This window comes from Anopheles moucheti, chromosome 3, assembly GCF_943734755.1.
Source record: "Anopheles moucheti chromosome 3, idAnoMoucSN_F20_07, whole genome shotgun sequence".
Lineage (NCBI taxonomy): Eukaryota > Metazoa > Arthropoda > Insecta > Diptera > Culicidae > Anopheles > Anopheles moucheti.
Window position 1 is genome coordinate 40,664,286 of NC_069141.1, and position 16,078 is coordinate 40,680,363.

The window sequence follows — 16,078 nt, forward strand, 5'->3', positions numbered from 1 at the left end:
TCTGCATGTGTAAGTAACTTCAAACACATTTGCTAAGCCAACATATTTTGTTCAAACTGCAATTCGCTCTCAGTGCATTGAAAGATCGTGATCGTGAGTGGTAACAGCGAAATAGTTGTGCGTTTGACGTGGTGAATACTTGACAACTGGTTACGGTAGCCTTCTGGGCATTGGTTTACACCAACAAGGATGGCCCCCTTTGACGGTGCGGGGGCCTTCCTGATGATGGCCACTCTGTTGCCGGTGAAGCTGTTGCTGATTGCTCTGTTGACTCACGATACACTCGGAAGTCCTTCGCCTTCATCTAACACGGGCATGGTAGCGAATGGTAAGTAATCTTCACATTTTATGTTCTTCAATAAGCAGGTTGCGTTGGATCTAACCATCTTTTAAAGAATCGTCGAATTGTTTCATACAACAAAAATAAGTAAATAAATGAAATTGGATAAAATAAATAAAAATAAGATAGACAAATGAAATAATACTAGCATTTGTTAGCACCGGGATGTTTCTAGTACACCAAACCGGTTCAACCGGAAAATTCAGCATCTGAAGGTTTCGCCTCTGATTTACGCATTTACACTTGTTTGTTTATACAATTAAACTTGTGCCTGAAGGGTAGCTCATAACAACAACTTGTCCGCCCAGGGTTGGCTACTGTCGACAAAAGGACAAAGACACCCTCCTGGGGGCGCCTACTCTTTTTTGACGTCCCTGCCTAAGGAGACTGTAGCTAGAACAGCGGGGGACATCATTGAGAGATCCCTTTATCCAGAAACGCGGTACATCGAACGGTAGAACAATCGACCGAGCCCGATCCTGAAGTGCCACAAAGGATAACGGAGGATAAGCTATTTTGTTTGACTTTTACCCTCTCGAGCCTTAGCTCTTCTGCGCTGTTCTTGGCATTACCGTCTAGTGGGCGGAAACGCGTCCTATCGATAGACGCCGAGTGGCCGACGATAAAACGATGGCAAATGGCAAAAGAAGCTTTACACCAACCAGCAGTTGCCAAGATGTCGGTCGAGTTCGCGCCACATTGTTTTCCCGTGACTTCGTTAGCAATGATGAAATGTTTACAATTCGGTGGTACTATTTGTCGAGTCGTACCGTTGGAGTTTTCCGTAAAGGGGTGCTTGCCGGAAGAAGAGCGCCGTCGAGTGGCTCCTTGAGGATGAATTGTGAGATGAAGTGTCCCGATGGATGGAATCGATTTTGGTGAAGGTGATAAAGGGCCTATTCCACATTTCCTCCGAGTCACGAGAGGGTGCACGATAATAAATGATCACTATTTAAAAGACGATTAAGAAGCCAAGGTGCTCTACGGTGCCAGATACATGCTACACCGGCCGACTGACGCAGCAAATTGAATAATGCACAACAACGTTGACCTGATTTCCTCCTAACGAAGCTAGGCACAGGAAGACGCACTGTGCATACGGGTGTCATTTTCATTGCCACCCGACAAAGGAAAGATTGTTTAGAAGACGTGAGAAATTTTCTTTCTCATCTAATCAACCGAGTGTGAGAGAGTGAGGTTGGCAAAGTTTATAGTCACCGAGAGTCACCGGTCCTGTCGGCTTTCGACGTGCACGACGTTTCGTATAGCTTATTTGGTGACATAAGCCTGTCCAAATCGAATGTGGCCTGGGACATTCTGTCCGGGTAGTACTCATTATCAATAAATTGAAATTCATTAGATCTCAATGGTGCCAATTAATTGGGGAGGATTATTTCCACGCTCGGAAGGTGCCACGGGAAGGATTGTCCTTTCCTTTGGCTGCATTGTTGTTTGTTTGTGTCGCCTGGTCGCCTGCGAAACGAATGCAAAGTAGCACATTCAAAATCCCATCTTTGGCATAACAATCTCCTTCAAGTGTTCCATAATCACCGACCGCTCCTGACGTATCTTCGTATCGTTGGATCGTTATCAGCGTCGTCATCGGTTGTCGTATGTTTTGCTGCATCAAGGTGCGATCAGCATCGTAATCAGCATTAACCTATCACGAGGCTGTGGGAGTTCCAGCGATGTTGGCCGTGCCCGTATCAGGGCAAACCTTGCAATTGATTTGAGTTTCAACGAGCTCGCTTTCGGCACGTACCTGACGCGTTGCTTCCCTGCCTGCACCCAGCGCGGTGGCCAAGAATAAGCTTGCCCACCCCGCACGAGTTTATGTTGATCTTGTTTCGTCGTGAAGAATTTAATCGAATCCAACGCTTAACGCAATTGCCGGCAGCTTCGTCCCATTTTCCACAGCCAACGCAGCATTAGTCCTCAGCTCTGCAGAATGTATTCGGTCATTTAGCATTCATCAGGCTCCGTCTCGACGTACTTCGTGCTGCGAGGCGAAGCAAAAACAAACAACACCACTAGCGGGGGAAATCCTACTAAAGCAAACAGAAAGTACACAACGGTAAACCAGCAACAAGAAAAAAAACGGTGCCTTACAACGTAACAGAAGGGAGAAAAAAAACCAACAGATAACTTTTGCCTCCTCCCTTCCCGAGGTGCTGCGATAGTGTGTGGGACCGTCCAGCGAGCGATAGGAGACCGGGGTAACGTACGGAACAACCAAACAACCAAACCTTACCACCGCACTTTACATAACGACTTTCAGTACATTCGCAGTACGGTAAAAGCGAAAAACTCGCTGATCTGTATGCATTTGCCGGTGTGGCCCACTGTCCACGTACCCGCGCGCATCCAGGTCGAATGTTTATTTTGCAAATTTAACGTGAAAAGTTAAAGCGTTAATCGCCAAAGGCCAGCAAAAACCAACACTGCCGAAAGGGCGAGGTGGGTGGGTGGTTTTTTTTTTATTCGTAATTTTATCTACACCGACCCAAGAAGCATGTACCCTACCCCAAGATGTGCCGTTCTGCTCAGGCGGCAGATGCTTTCTCTGGCAAGTCTTTCACCTTCGGGCATCATTCGGGAAGCGGTGGGAAATTGGGAATGCCGGTGGTTCGGCAGACCGGAGACTGACCGGCTGACTGGAATGACCATTAGGGACGATGCGCCTGCAGACATTTTGGTTGTGGCGACCGCTCTGTAAGCAAGGCACACGAGGAATGTTTTAAAATGCTGTACCAGCCCGTACACAACAAGCGTGATGCTTAAAGGTTTTTTTCTTATTTACTTCACATTTACCTGTCGGGAAGCGTCTCCTGCTTCAACCAGTGTCCTCACAAGTTTTTGTTTGCATCCCCGAAAGAAATGAATGCCAAAGGAATGCTTACCGGTCTTCTTGTCTCGCTTGTCTTGTCTTGTTGAAGGTAGGGCAAATTTCACCCATCACTGGTTACAGGTCGTTTGCTCTCGAAACGAAGTGGATAATCTGTAGAGTTCATTAATTCAGATTTCTTCTGGCGAAAGATGTGACAAGAATCGATGTGCCACCTAGTACGGTGTCAGGTGGTGATAAGATGCTGGTTTCGACGAGGCTCCTGTTTTGACTTCCAATGTATGGGTTTAGACTGGTTGGGATGGAGATTAATATGTTACCGACCAATTGCACGTAGTATGGACTGTTATGATTTGATTACCACTAAGGACGAAACGTGTTTTTAAATGTCCGCTAGCTCTGCATGTTGCCAGTGCGTAGATGTGCTTGTATTTGTCCACGTACAGAAAGCAAATCATCACAGTAAAGAATGTTTTACAAGCTCAATGTTTTTTTAAACCTTTTTTTGGGAGGCATACTCTGGGTGTACTGTTGATTTTCTCCATCATGTGACATGAGAAGAATTTTGTAGGAGATTTACTTGAAAAGGTTGTGCTGATAATTCGATCTGGTTTGTTGAACGTAACCAAAAACAATTCCAAAAAATCAGTTTAACATAATTTCCTATCTCAAACTTTGTTTATAGATTATTTTTCAATATATTGATATAAGGTTATTTATATTTATGTTTATAACGTTTCATCAATGGTATCTAACTGATGGAGATGGAGTGGATGGAGAAGATTAATACGTTTCTATTCCGCACCCGAAAAGCATCATTTAATTTCTGCACACAATTTTAATGTGTTTTTTTTTCTTGTTCGATGCTTACCGGTAATGTCCTATTTTTCGATTCCATTGCCGTGTCAAATCTATAAACCATCAGTAAAAGCATGATCGACGTAGTCACGTAATATTTTGACAGTGTTGTGAAGGGTGACGCACAGACCCTGCAGACATTCGCCAATGTACGGTGATGGAGATGGAATGGTAAAATACAACAATGAACAGTCACCGTCTTTCCAAACGACTTTCTTTTCTCATTCAAAAAGGGATTCTTTCCCATCACATAAAACATTCGCAACGGTGCGCATTTTTGTCACCGTGCATGCGTCATTTACCCGCCCACGGAATGATCTCGTGGGGCGGCGGAGGTTTTTGCGGCACCAATCGTTCTATTAACCATTATTAGGTGTGAAGTGAAAAGATTCGGAAATTAAATTGAAATTCGTGAAATTTTCTGCATAATTTAATCGAACGAATAGCCGTGCCGCGAACGTCACGCCATCCGAACGTCCGCTTTACGTGTTGCTCTGCTGGCCTTGTGCTGGCGGTGGAAAACGTTCTCATCCTCTGCCACAGTTGGGACGCAATCCTTTTCCGGTAGCGGATAAGTTTTACGCATCGCCGAAAAGTCAACCGTTCGTTTGTTGTTTGCCGGCTCTTACAAGCGCTCTTACTCGGTGGGCTCGGTTTATTATTCTTTCGTTCGCTTAACAATTCCAATGGGGCACGCCTGTGAAAGATTGGTGAAAAATGATACTGCACGAACTTTCACTTTAGGCTCGGCGTTGGAATCTTACCGGTTGGGGAGTTAAAATTTAAGTCTTTAAACACACAAATAAATAGAGTGTTGGAAGAAGGGAGAGAAGGAGCCTTCATTCATCTGAGCTGAAAGGTGATGCGTTTGTTTGTAAATTGAATTGTTACGTCCACATAATTTAGAAAAAATACTCAGTCTAATACACCCGTGATAACGTGCCCGATCACGGTTCAGAGCAGGAAATGTTTTCAAACTAATGTATATTGTATTTCAGATTTACATTCGAATTGATTTAAGGAATACAGCCGGCCCATTATACAAGAATAAAAAAAGTGTAACTTCACACAATTAGTATAAAAGTAAAGCAGTGTTAGCAGCAATAGTGTTTGGAATAACAACAAATTTATTTGTCGTCAAGCTTATTTTGTTATTGCTGAGAAGATATACACTCCGAAGTTGGAAAATGGATAATTTTGGGTACTTGTTGTATAACAAAATGTGCAACTCAAAATAGATTAGAAAAAGTCATTTGGTAGCACACTCTTTCAATAGTACTTAAATAAATTCATGTTCCGTGTCGTGTTGTTTTTAAGAGAAAAAACGATTTAAATAAAAATCTGTATTTTACCAATACATTTCCACGGTATTTTGGTGCAATTTCGTTGTTCTTGGGTTTGAATTTATTTGTTTGTTATAAGTAAGTAAATCTGATATCGGAAATCTTAAGCTTCGAAAACATGTAAGAAAAATCTTCATTTTTGTTTTGTTTTAAACTGTTTTTTTTTTATCGGGGCCGCAGTTGCATACTGGAGATTGGTCCGGCTGGGATTTTGGAGCGGTCCTGACGTGTGCAGAACGGCGTCGCTACCAACTCACCATCGGACCACCCTTTTTACTTTTACTGCATTACTTCTACTTAATCGAACTTTGTCAAATTCGAATACTTCAGAGCTAAATTATGGTATATTCAATCAATCAATTAGATTAAGTTGATTAAGTTAATAATGGTTAAATTTCCCAACAAATGAAATTGATTAACAGCTCGTACTAACTGGGATCAAACCATGGTAACAGCTTTATATATGATTTTAAGGATTTATTTTGTGATAACTTTATATTGTAAAAATATATAAGGTAAAATATAATATTTTGGCTTACATATTTAATATTTCTTTGCATTTGCTTTGCAATTTGTACAATGAATTGGGGGAAATTTAAGTCATATCATCATTATTATTATTTCATTGTCATTTAACTCTTCCTTTTTCAGGCAAGGAAGATTTAGTATTTCTGTTCTCTGTTCTGTTTTCTACATTGATAGTAACTTACATTTTTGTTTTATCTATATTTCATATTTTATATTTTATATTGCGAATAAGCTTATTGCTAATAAGATTCTCGTGTTAGTATTTTTGTTTAACTGATATTAAATTTCCATTTTTCAAAATCTGTCAGGTAACGATATCATTATTTGAGTTTGTAAATTTAACAGCATCAATTAAAACATGGTAATTCATCAACTGTGAGCTAGCAACGCAAAGTAAGATAATATTAAATGGTAACCACATCCTTATCGCCGGCATGATCGAAGGCACGTTTTTCCGAATCATTGCCACCATCGGTCACGATGATCACCCATCAGTTAACCGGGAACCATGTAAACTGTCAGCATATTACGTATTGCGATCGAAGGTCGTCACGGTCGTCCTCCCACCGGCATCACAACCCACCCAAAACGCACCATCTGTGATCGTTTAACACCACCGAAAATTAATAGCTACAAGCCAACATTAAAAACTGCCACAACCGTGTCGCAGCCGTGAAATGGAAACATCCACCTCGGGCCCCGCCCACTCCTCGCCCACTAATTGCTTCCTTCATCCGTTCAACTGGGACAAAACTCGGTGTCGCTTTAGGTGCGGTTTTATTAGACATTTCTGTTTTAAAAGCAGAAAATGCAACCATCGGAATAAATAACGATCGTTCAAAAATAGCGTCCACTAGACGAGAAACTCGGTTCGGTCTCCATCCCCGAGTAGTTTGGAAATGCTGGAGACACCGACGCAATTCATGCCAGGCCACCGTCACTACATTTGCTCGACGCCAAGTAATTTCTAGCTTCGATTGGACCGAAAGTGAAGCAAAAAATCTTATGACTCGTGGTCAGAATTCAGATTTTCGATTTCTGTTTGCTGTGCGCAAAGCGTACCGAAAAGGGCGCCTCATTTCCTGTGTTCTATCTTCTGTGGTTATATTCCGATTTTGGGCGAAAACCGCCAAGATTGTGTGACATGCTGGTCGATGCATCGCAGGCACATGCCCTCACACACAAAGTGCAAAGTTGTACAAATAAATGTCAATAGTTTTCCAATTTGCAGTGTGAGACAGACTGACGTCCCCCGTTCTGGTCGGACGTGAAAACGTAACCCCGGCCGTGCTACTTTTGTTTCGTAAGTGCAGCGTGCATTTTAATTTTGTGTCTTCCAAATGCATCCCGGTAGCTCCGGGAACGCCGGAACCGTCTTTGGCCGTGTAGTTGGTGTGCAGCAAGTTTCAACATGGCAGGCAGCGTTTTTTTTTTGTTTTGGTTTTTGCTCCCCAGCGAAGCCGATTATATTTTCCGCTTTTGATTGCTTCCAGCTCGGAGCGAATGACGTGCAATAAAAGAAAGCAGATTTCCGATTACGGACCTTCATTCCGGCGTCGGTAGGTTGAAGCTCAAGATGTTTGGGCAACGTATCGCAACGGGTTGGAAAAATGGTGCTCCAGAATTCATCAATCGCCAGTTATTGGATAAATTTTTAATGCCATTCCATTCACGACACAAGGCGAGCACGATTTTGTTTCACTTCCTGTCCGTGGAAATAGTTGTCGTTGTCGTCGGTAATGTTACAGCAGCCGTTAGTACCGTTCGCTAAAGTACAACATTTGGGAGTATCGAATTTGTTGAGCCAAAGTTAAATATGAGGTTTGTTGTTCTTTTATTCTCACACATTAAAAGTTAAATAGTTTTGTTTTACAATTTTTTAAAAGAGAAGAGGATAGCCTATCATCTTAAGGAAAATGCTTGATCTATGATGATCATCAATGATCGAGATCAAACAATTGATCAGACTATGATCAAACTCAACCATTGCCAACCATTTGTAATATAGTACTGCCTTTGAAATGTGTAACTTCTATAAAGTCAAATCTTTTATTTAAACATGTTTACACTACTTTTGAAGTTGGCCGCACTACGCCACCAATCAGCGTCATAACAAATGGAACAAACAAATTCTACCGTTTCGACAAAGCCAACAGTTGTATCGGTAATTGGTAGGGCTGCAAAACGTCATCCTTAGGAGAGGGCACCACACCCGCATCTGCAGGAAGCGAAGCCCTGCAATGCGCTCCAGGCACGCGGAACAACGTCCTTCCGATACATAATACATTAGGGTAACAATGGCGTAATTTCGTTTCGCCAAAAACCATCTGCTTCATTTTGACGCTTTTTTTCCTTGTGTCTTGTGTGTGGTGTAGAAGAGTCTTGTTGTGTTGTTGATGTCTCACGTGGTAAATCCTGTGCACAGTTGGCAGGACCTTTGCACCGTACCGCTTGCGGCATATCGTTTGTGCAGGCCCCTGCGGCATACATTACATAGGTGCGAATGCGAAACGAGGGTGCGAAAGATGAAAGTGCAGATTTCAGTCGGAAATTTCGCATTGTTTTGTTTGCCCACTAATAATGTATGTGGGTGTAAAGTGGATTGGTCGCATTATGCCATTTTTGTACATGGTTGTGTACGATGGTGCATGGGAGATGAACATTTTTAGGTCAGTGGCAGTGTAAGAAAACATGTAACGCCTTTTTATATAATTTTGTCCTTCCATCGGGTATTTTTTATAAAAGTGTTAAATAAAAAATAAAATTTGCTGAAAATAACAAAAGATTAAACAATGTTTCATTTCAATTAAATATTTTGACAATTCTAGTACAATGGCCAAGCATCTAACTTTTTGTATATTCTTGTTTTGACGAGTTGCAACTACCTCTTGTTTGTACTCCTGAATTTCTAAATCTTTGCTTTTGTAAGATTTTTTTTTTAAATGTTTGGCGTTATTTGGTCTTCGCTTCATGAAAATCTGAGACTTATAGGTTTTTATATTTACGGTTCATAGTTTATTCCTAAATTTCCTAAGGTTTATAGTTTCATAAACTTGCAATGCAAAGGCTGCTGCTGTAGATTTTAAACAACCCAGATGCATTACCAATCTCATAGCATCAGGAAACGAAGGCTTTTCTTAGTTATTTGAAATGTAGTTATTTTATACAAATATGTATATTAAGGGCTCTTTAAATTCCGTTGTTGCAGTAAATTTTATAAGTATTTAAGTTTTACTTTACTAAGTTCGAAGTTTATAAAAGAAAGTTATAAGTACTAGGTATTTAGTTTGAAAAAGATTTTAATTTAAATTTATTTTACGGATAGATGTCACGTTTATTTCAGCGTTTGGACATTAAAATCCTCATTTTCAATGGTCTTTTGAAGTATTACCAGCCCTGACATCACCGCGTTGGACCAAGTATGGACCAAGCCGAAAGAGACAATGCAATGTAATCCTGATGATAATCTGCAAATGATACTGCTCTAGTAAGGAAAGCAAAACAGTTGCATTCGACTCAACAAACGTGGCCCGTTGTGATCGAATTTAAATTTAGCTAGTTTACAAATCTTTCCTCTGCATCGTCATGGTGCGGTTGGTTAGTGGCATCACAAAACCACGATCGCATGTTTAGAGGATCACAGCCCGTCTTGTCGTGTCTTTGTCGCCTCACACAATGTCACGCGGGAACGAAACGAACGCGGACGAAGCGCGATCTCGACGGATAGATGACAAACCACCGCTAAAAGGTTCAACCAACTGTTCGCTCACTCACTCAGATCGCATCACTTCACGATCATGATGCATGCGGGCCCGCTGCATGCCGTGCCAACATTGCAATGATTCCGAAGGGTGACAAAGCGGATGATGCCTAACGATGAGGATAAAGCGAGACGGGCCCCCGGGGTTAGTTCCGTACGAGAAACCGTGCCGTACCGGAGTTCATTAAAATCATAATGTTTAAACGCATAAAGTTGGCACCGCAACGTCGGTTTTTATGTGTGTGTGTGGCTGTTCTGTGGCGTGCATCGCGGAGAGAAGATTCCCTCTCGGGTTTCGGGTGGTTCCGCATAAAGTCTTGTGGAAAAAGCGACCCCTCGACGGGATGGAGCAAAATGAGGGATAAAACACGATACTCGTTTAGCTAAACGGTGGTAAAAATAGCGCACTGTTATTTATGCATTAAAAAGCCAACATCGGTTGACATTAGCTTCGCGTGGAGCTGCCTGGGAAAACGTGAAAGATGCTGGGCCGAATGTTTGCCAGACTTCACGGCTACGACAAACTGGCCCAGTCTGAGTGTTGGATATTTCATGCCCCGATGTGCTATTGCATTTAAGCATCGCAGGCAAGAGTTAGGGTCTGGTCCAGGTTTGTCACTTATTGCTTACATTCCACGTTTGCTTCTCATTTGTTTGTAACACCTTCTGACCGGTTGCAACGGAAACACTGTCATTGACAGTGTTTACTTCATAGATTTTCCATGGAAATTATATCATTCCTAGGAAGAGTTCTGGGCGAGTTCAGGGCGAATGCGTTGTTTATGTTGCACACGTGAGGAAAATGTGAAGGTTCGAGAGAGTTGCTAAGTTTCTGTTAGATATTTTCATCCGCTTTTCTGCTAAAGGTGGATAGAAATATGCCACACAATTTGACGCAGGGTCATTGAATTTGAATCTCAAACATCGCTAGCCAATTTTTTCTTGCCGTTTCGTAAGCCTCGTAATCACATTCACACATTCTATCCACGCCACGTGCGCGATACGAACGAAACCCACGAAGGCAATGGAAAAGGATTACATTAGCAAAACTCTACAGCTGCTTCCAAATGCCGGTGATTTTGGGGACTCTTTAGGGGTAGCTTGAAAAATGACTGCAGTGATAACGGGTGATACGCCAGCTTCGGACCTGAGTTTGGGCTGAGTTTCCGAATGGAGTGTAAGACAGGCCAAATGTTTTCTTGCGTTCGCCCATCGGTAAACGTGCAAAATGTGGCAGACAGACTATCGCACTGCCGGGTGGGTCGGTCGGTTGGTGGGTATGTGGGTTGTTGCAAAGATTTGTTTTGATAAGTCGTACTTTCGTGCCACGGTTAAGACGCGTCAGTCACGTGAATTTTTCGCTATAGATTATAAAACTTTTCCCTCGATCAAGGTTGAACATGAACAATGTACAATGGATTTGCATGTTTTGTAGACACAAATTTGTTTGGCTGACACGTTTAGAGGATAGCTATGTAAGAACGATGAAAAGAGAGTTTTCATGGGTTTTCTAGTAAAATAAAGTGGTTCGCATCACTGAAGCTGGATCGGAAAGAATCGTTACTTGTTAAAAAACCACAGCCGTGCCTGAAAACCTGCATAAAAAAGCGATAATTTAAAGATACTTTTAATTATAACAATTTTTCATATTGATCATTTATTACTAATTTTACTAATAATGTATAATATCAGCCAATAGTTAAGAAACTAAAATGGATGCATAAAATAAATGATTGATTATCGTAGAAAAAAAGCAGAAAACGTATGTAACAACTCGTAATCAGTGGAGGATCAATCCCCTTAAAGGCCCAGGGCGGAATTTTTAAAAGGGGGCCTATAATTTTGCTACGGCATTATCGGTGTTAGGGAGGTGTACTTCAAACATGATTTAACAACACCAACAAATTCTCGGAAAGAAAGCTCCCTTGCGTACAACTCAGAGTTCTGTTGCGTAGCCCTGTAAACGGGCCTAGTAAGCTAGTTTATATATAAACGTTTGTATGCGCTAAGAAGAACCATAACGCCACTACTTGGATCACATTTTCTACGATTAACGTACATTTACGATTCCTGATTAGTCCAACGCCTTCTACGATTTTTCGCCCAAGGTACAGTTTTCGATCGGTTTACTTTACGGTAACAATCAGAGAAATTTCTAAGAAACCTGTTTCGCTCATGTTGATGTTTTAGGCGATGAACAACACAATTGTTTTCGGATTTCCAATACCAGGAAAGCATGTTTTTCAAGAGGTGACACCTGCAGTGTGGAATAAATTTCCCCATCACTATTGCATTGCATACTATCAAACCCGTGAGAGCGATCACGTTAGTGTAAGAAAGATGGATGAAACGGAAAGCATCCTTCATCTCACTTAAACTTCCCGTCGGCTGGTACGAAATTCCATAAAAACCAGCTATTTTCAGATTGCCGATACCAGAAAAGCATCCATGGAAGAGGTAGCACCTAGTACAGCAATTTTGCTCGAAAACCGCCGAAAGGTATGCAATTTTTAAACATTAACTTCCCCGTTGGTGGAGAAAAATTTCTTCGAAAACTACCAGTTTTCGAATGTATAGTACCAGGAGAGCATCCATAGAAGAGGTAGCTCCTAGTACTGCGCCGTAAGGTATGCAATGTTTATACACTAAGTTTGCAACCAACTTGCAATGCAATGCGCCGTAAGGTATGCAATGTTTATACACAAACTTTGCAACCAACTTGCAATGCAAGTATGGTGCATGCAAGAAACTTGCATGTACCAGCCGAGCAAGATGGCGCCCAACTTCCTACTTGCATGCAACAAACTTGCATGCAAGTTCTTGCATGCAACTTCTTGCATGAAAACTTGTATGCAAACTTGTATGCAAGTTCTTGCATGCAAACTTGTATGCAAACTTGTATGCAAACTTGCATGCAAACTTGCATGCAAACTTGCATGCAAACTTGTATGCAAACTTGCATGCAAACTTGTATGCAAACTTGCATGCAAACTTGTATGCAAACTTGTATGCAAACTTGTATGCAAGTTCTTGCATGCAAACTTGCATGCAAACTTGTATGCAAACTTGTATGCAAACTTGTATGCAAACTTGCATGCAAACTTGCATGCAAACTTGCATGCAAACTTGTATGCAAACTTGCATGCAAACTTGTATGCAAACTTGCATGCAAACTTGTATGCAAACTTGTATGCAAACTTGTATGCAAGTTCTTGCATGCAAACTTGCATGCAAACTTGTATGCAAACTTGCATGCAAACTTGCATGCAAACTTGTATGCAAACTTGCATGCAAACTTGCATGCAAACTTGCATACAAGTTTGCATGCAAGAAATAGCATGCAAGAACTTGCATGCAAGTTTGCATACAAGTTTGTTGCATGCAAGTACGACGTTGGGCGCCATCTTGCGCGCCATCTTGCTCGGCTGGTACATGCAAGTTTCTTGTTTCAAGTTGGTTGCAAACTTAGTGTATAAACATTGCATACCTTACGGCGCAGTACCAGGAGCTACCTCTTCTATGGATGCTCTCCTGGTACTATACATTCGGAAACTGGTAGTTTTCGAAGAAATTTTTCTCCACCAACGGGGAAGTTAGTGTTTAAAAATTGCATACCTTTCGGCGGATTTCGAGCAAAATTGCTGTTAAAGGTGCTACCTCTTCCGTGGATGTTCTCCTGGTACTATACATTCGGAAATCCTGGTGCAATTTTGTTTATACTTTAAAGTCACAAAGTCGATATTCTTGTCTGCATTTAATTTATCACATAGAAATAAATGTTTTGTCGATACGGCCAGGCCGTTCTAACGAAACAAAAAAAAATTCAATAAAATAAATGTTTTATAACCAAGGAAGATATATTTTATCAATTTTTTACCTTTTATGTTATTTTTTATTTTGCTTTAAATTAACTCTGTTGTACAATTTTCAAAAATCGCACAATCGGCACCAATTTTTTGGGGCCCCCAACACGGCGAGGCCCTAGGCGACCGCCTACTCCGCCTACCGTTTGATCCGCCACTGCTCATAATAGTATATTTGTGAACTTAATTGCTGAGTTAAAACCAATCGAATTGACCCTCATGGTCCTTATTTATGGACCTATTTCTCGTTCATAATTTACATTAATTGAGTTTTATTATTTTATTTGAATCAAGATTGCAACCATGAATTTACTGATGGCATTAAAATAACGGGAAATTGATAGCAAATTGCTTCACTGATTTGTATATTCAGTTGTGAAATTTATATAATTTACTGCAAATTATTCAAGTTCAATTATTCAATTCATGAATTATTTTTTTTTATAATAATTATTATTTAGCTCTTATTATTATTATCTGCAGAACAGAAAAATGTATCTAGTGAAACGGTTGGTGCAGTGTGTTCCCTGTGGTTCGTTTCACCTTAGGTTAAACGGGAACAAGAGCCAGTAAGATGATTGCAACTGCTCGGTTTTACGATAATGCTTCATACCTAGAATGTTTCAATTTTCTCGCTTTCTACGGTAAGGTTCACTTTGCCCTAGTTTGATTGCTCTTACTGGCGCTATAATAATGGTAATGCTTCATGCAAATCAAAAGTCTGATGAATAAACACTGCCCGACGTGCGACGTGAGTTAGTAGAAAGATGTTTATTTCCTATCGAAGGTACCGTCCGGGTGGAGGCCAGCACTAGAAGAAGAAACAATCATAGGTCAAATAAAGGTAAACAGCTGAGGTGAATGTGTTTGCATTCATTCCTATCGTTTCGGATGTGGTTTACAGCACGTTCAACCATTTTCCCAATAGGTTTTTTCCTATTATCAACAACTTTTCTCTGGATACGAGAATGGGCGATAATCAATTTCATGCAAACATACATTTGTTGGCTATTATTGAGTGAAAAGGTTACCATGCTTTACAAATATGGTGGTGTCTGCACTGACTGCTGAACTAAAAAAATGAGTTGAAGAATCATTAAAAATGTTCCATTAAAGCAGTGCCCTTTCGGTCACTCAATGTTGTGCTGATTCCGACTCATATAGATAAAGATAGGGATACCTTAGACGTTATTAAAATTGATTAAAGAGAAGAGGGAATACAATATTTTACCATTTCAAGATTTTACTCGGTTTTCTCACAGTTTTTTTCCCTCAATCATTCACTGCCAACACGAGTGACCTTAGTATTTGAAGCTACTGCCATGGCATTAGTTAAATGTTCCAGAACATGTTGTTGCCGTCCCATTAGTTCACCCACAAAAGGGGCAAAATTGTTGGCACCGACATCTCTTTCCACGACATTTCCTTTCGCTCTCATATCCCAAACCGTCCAATCGGCAAGGCGGAAGAGCATCGGTTCGGTGATATTGACATTTTAAAAAGTTATTTTCATACACACTTATTAATAAAATCCAGACACTAGCCGGGTGTATGTGCCGACCGGCGTCCGAACGAAGTGCACGTGTAAACTCTGGCATTCATGCAGCAACTGTCAAGCGTTCGTCATATATTAATTTACAACCACTCGAAGCGACACCCGTCGTTTGATAGCAAATGACATGAAAAATGAATAAAAACTTGGCCCATTTTTAAGGTGGCCACCATAGCGAACACCGCTAATGTGCCACCTTTCATTGCTTAATGTAGTGCCGATAAAACGTGAAATCTTGTCTAAAACACTTTAAATTATTATATTTCTGCGCTAGCACAATGTGACGCCTCTTTCAACCGCGCAAACCGGGGCAAAAATGAATAGAAAAGAATGATATAAATATTCTGACGACCGACCGACTGGCACAGCACAGTCCGTGTTGCTTACGAAATTCGATGCAATCAGATCCAATGCTACCGGTCATAAATCTGGAAAGCAAAAGGGTTGGCGCTTTATTTTGGAACATATTAACGTTAAGTAGCGAGAGCGGGATGGCCAGGGTCAAAAGTGCGGAAACATGCCGAGGAAAAGCGGATATTGGAATATCCGATGACAAACATAATGTAGCAACAAGTTTTTCAACCCGACCCCCGGTTGTTCAACATCCCCGTTTCCTGTGCCCGCTCCTACGCAATCTTCATCGTGTGGATACCGCATATCGGGATATCATTTAACAATTTTCATAATTTCCATAAATTACCCCAACGCATCCCGCACACCGCGTCGGGTTCATCGGCAACGATTAGCACACCGTTCCCGTTAAAGGCTGGTGGTGTGTGAAAAGTGTTTTCCTCCTCCAACAGCAACAACAACATCACCACGACCCTGGCGAAGCGCGTGGAATGTGGAATAACACGCGCAACAATAACTTGCTCCCAATCCCAAAAAAAGGGCTCCCCCCTTTGTCCGAGGTTAAATAAGGGGAAAACTCGTCCTCGTTTTATCTCGCTCATTTAACCTCTCCTGGCTCTGTTCCTTGCATTTGGAAA

The 16,078-nt window shown here is 41.3% G+C and overlaps 1 pseudogene; it reads left to right on the top strand.

The window, feature by feature from the left end:
* Window positions 1-269: 269 nt before the first annotated feature.
* Window positions 270-16,078, top strand: part of LOC128303608 (lachesin-like) — a 40,110-nt pseudogene continuing 24,301 nt past the window's right edge.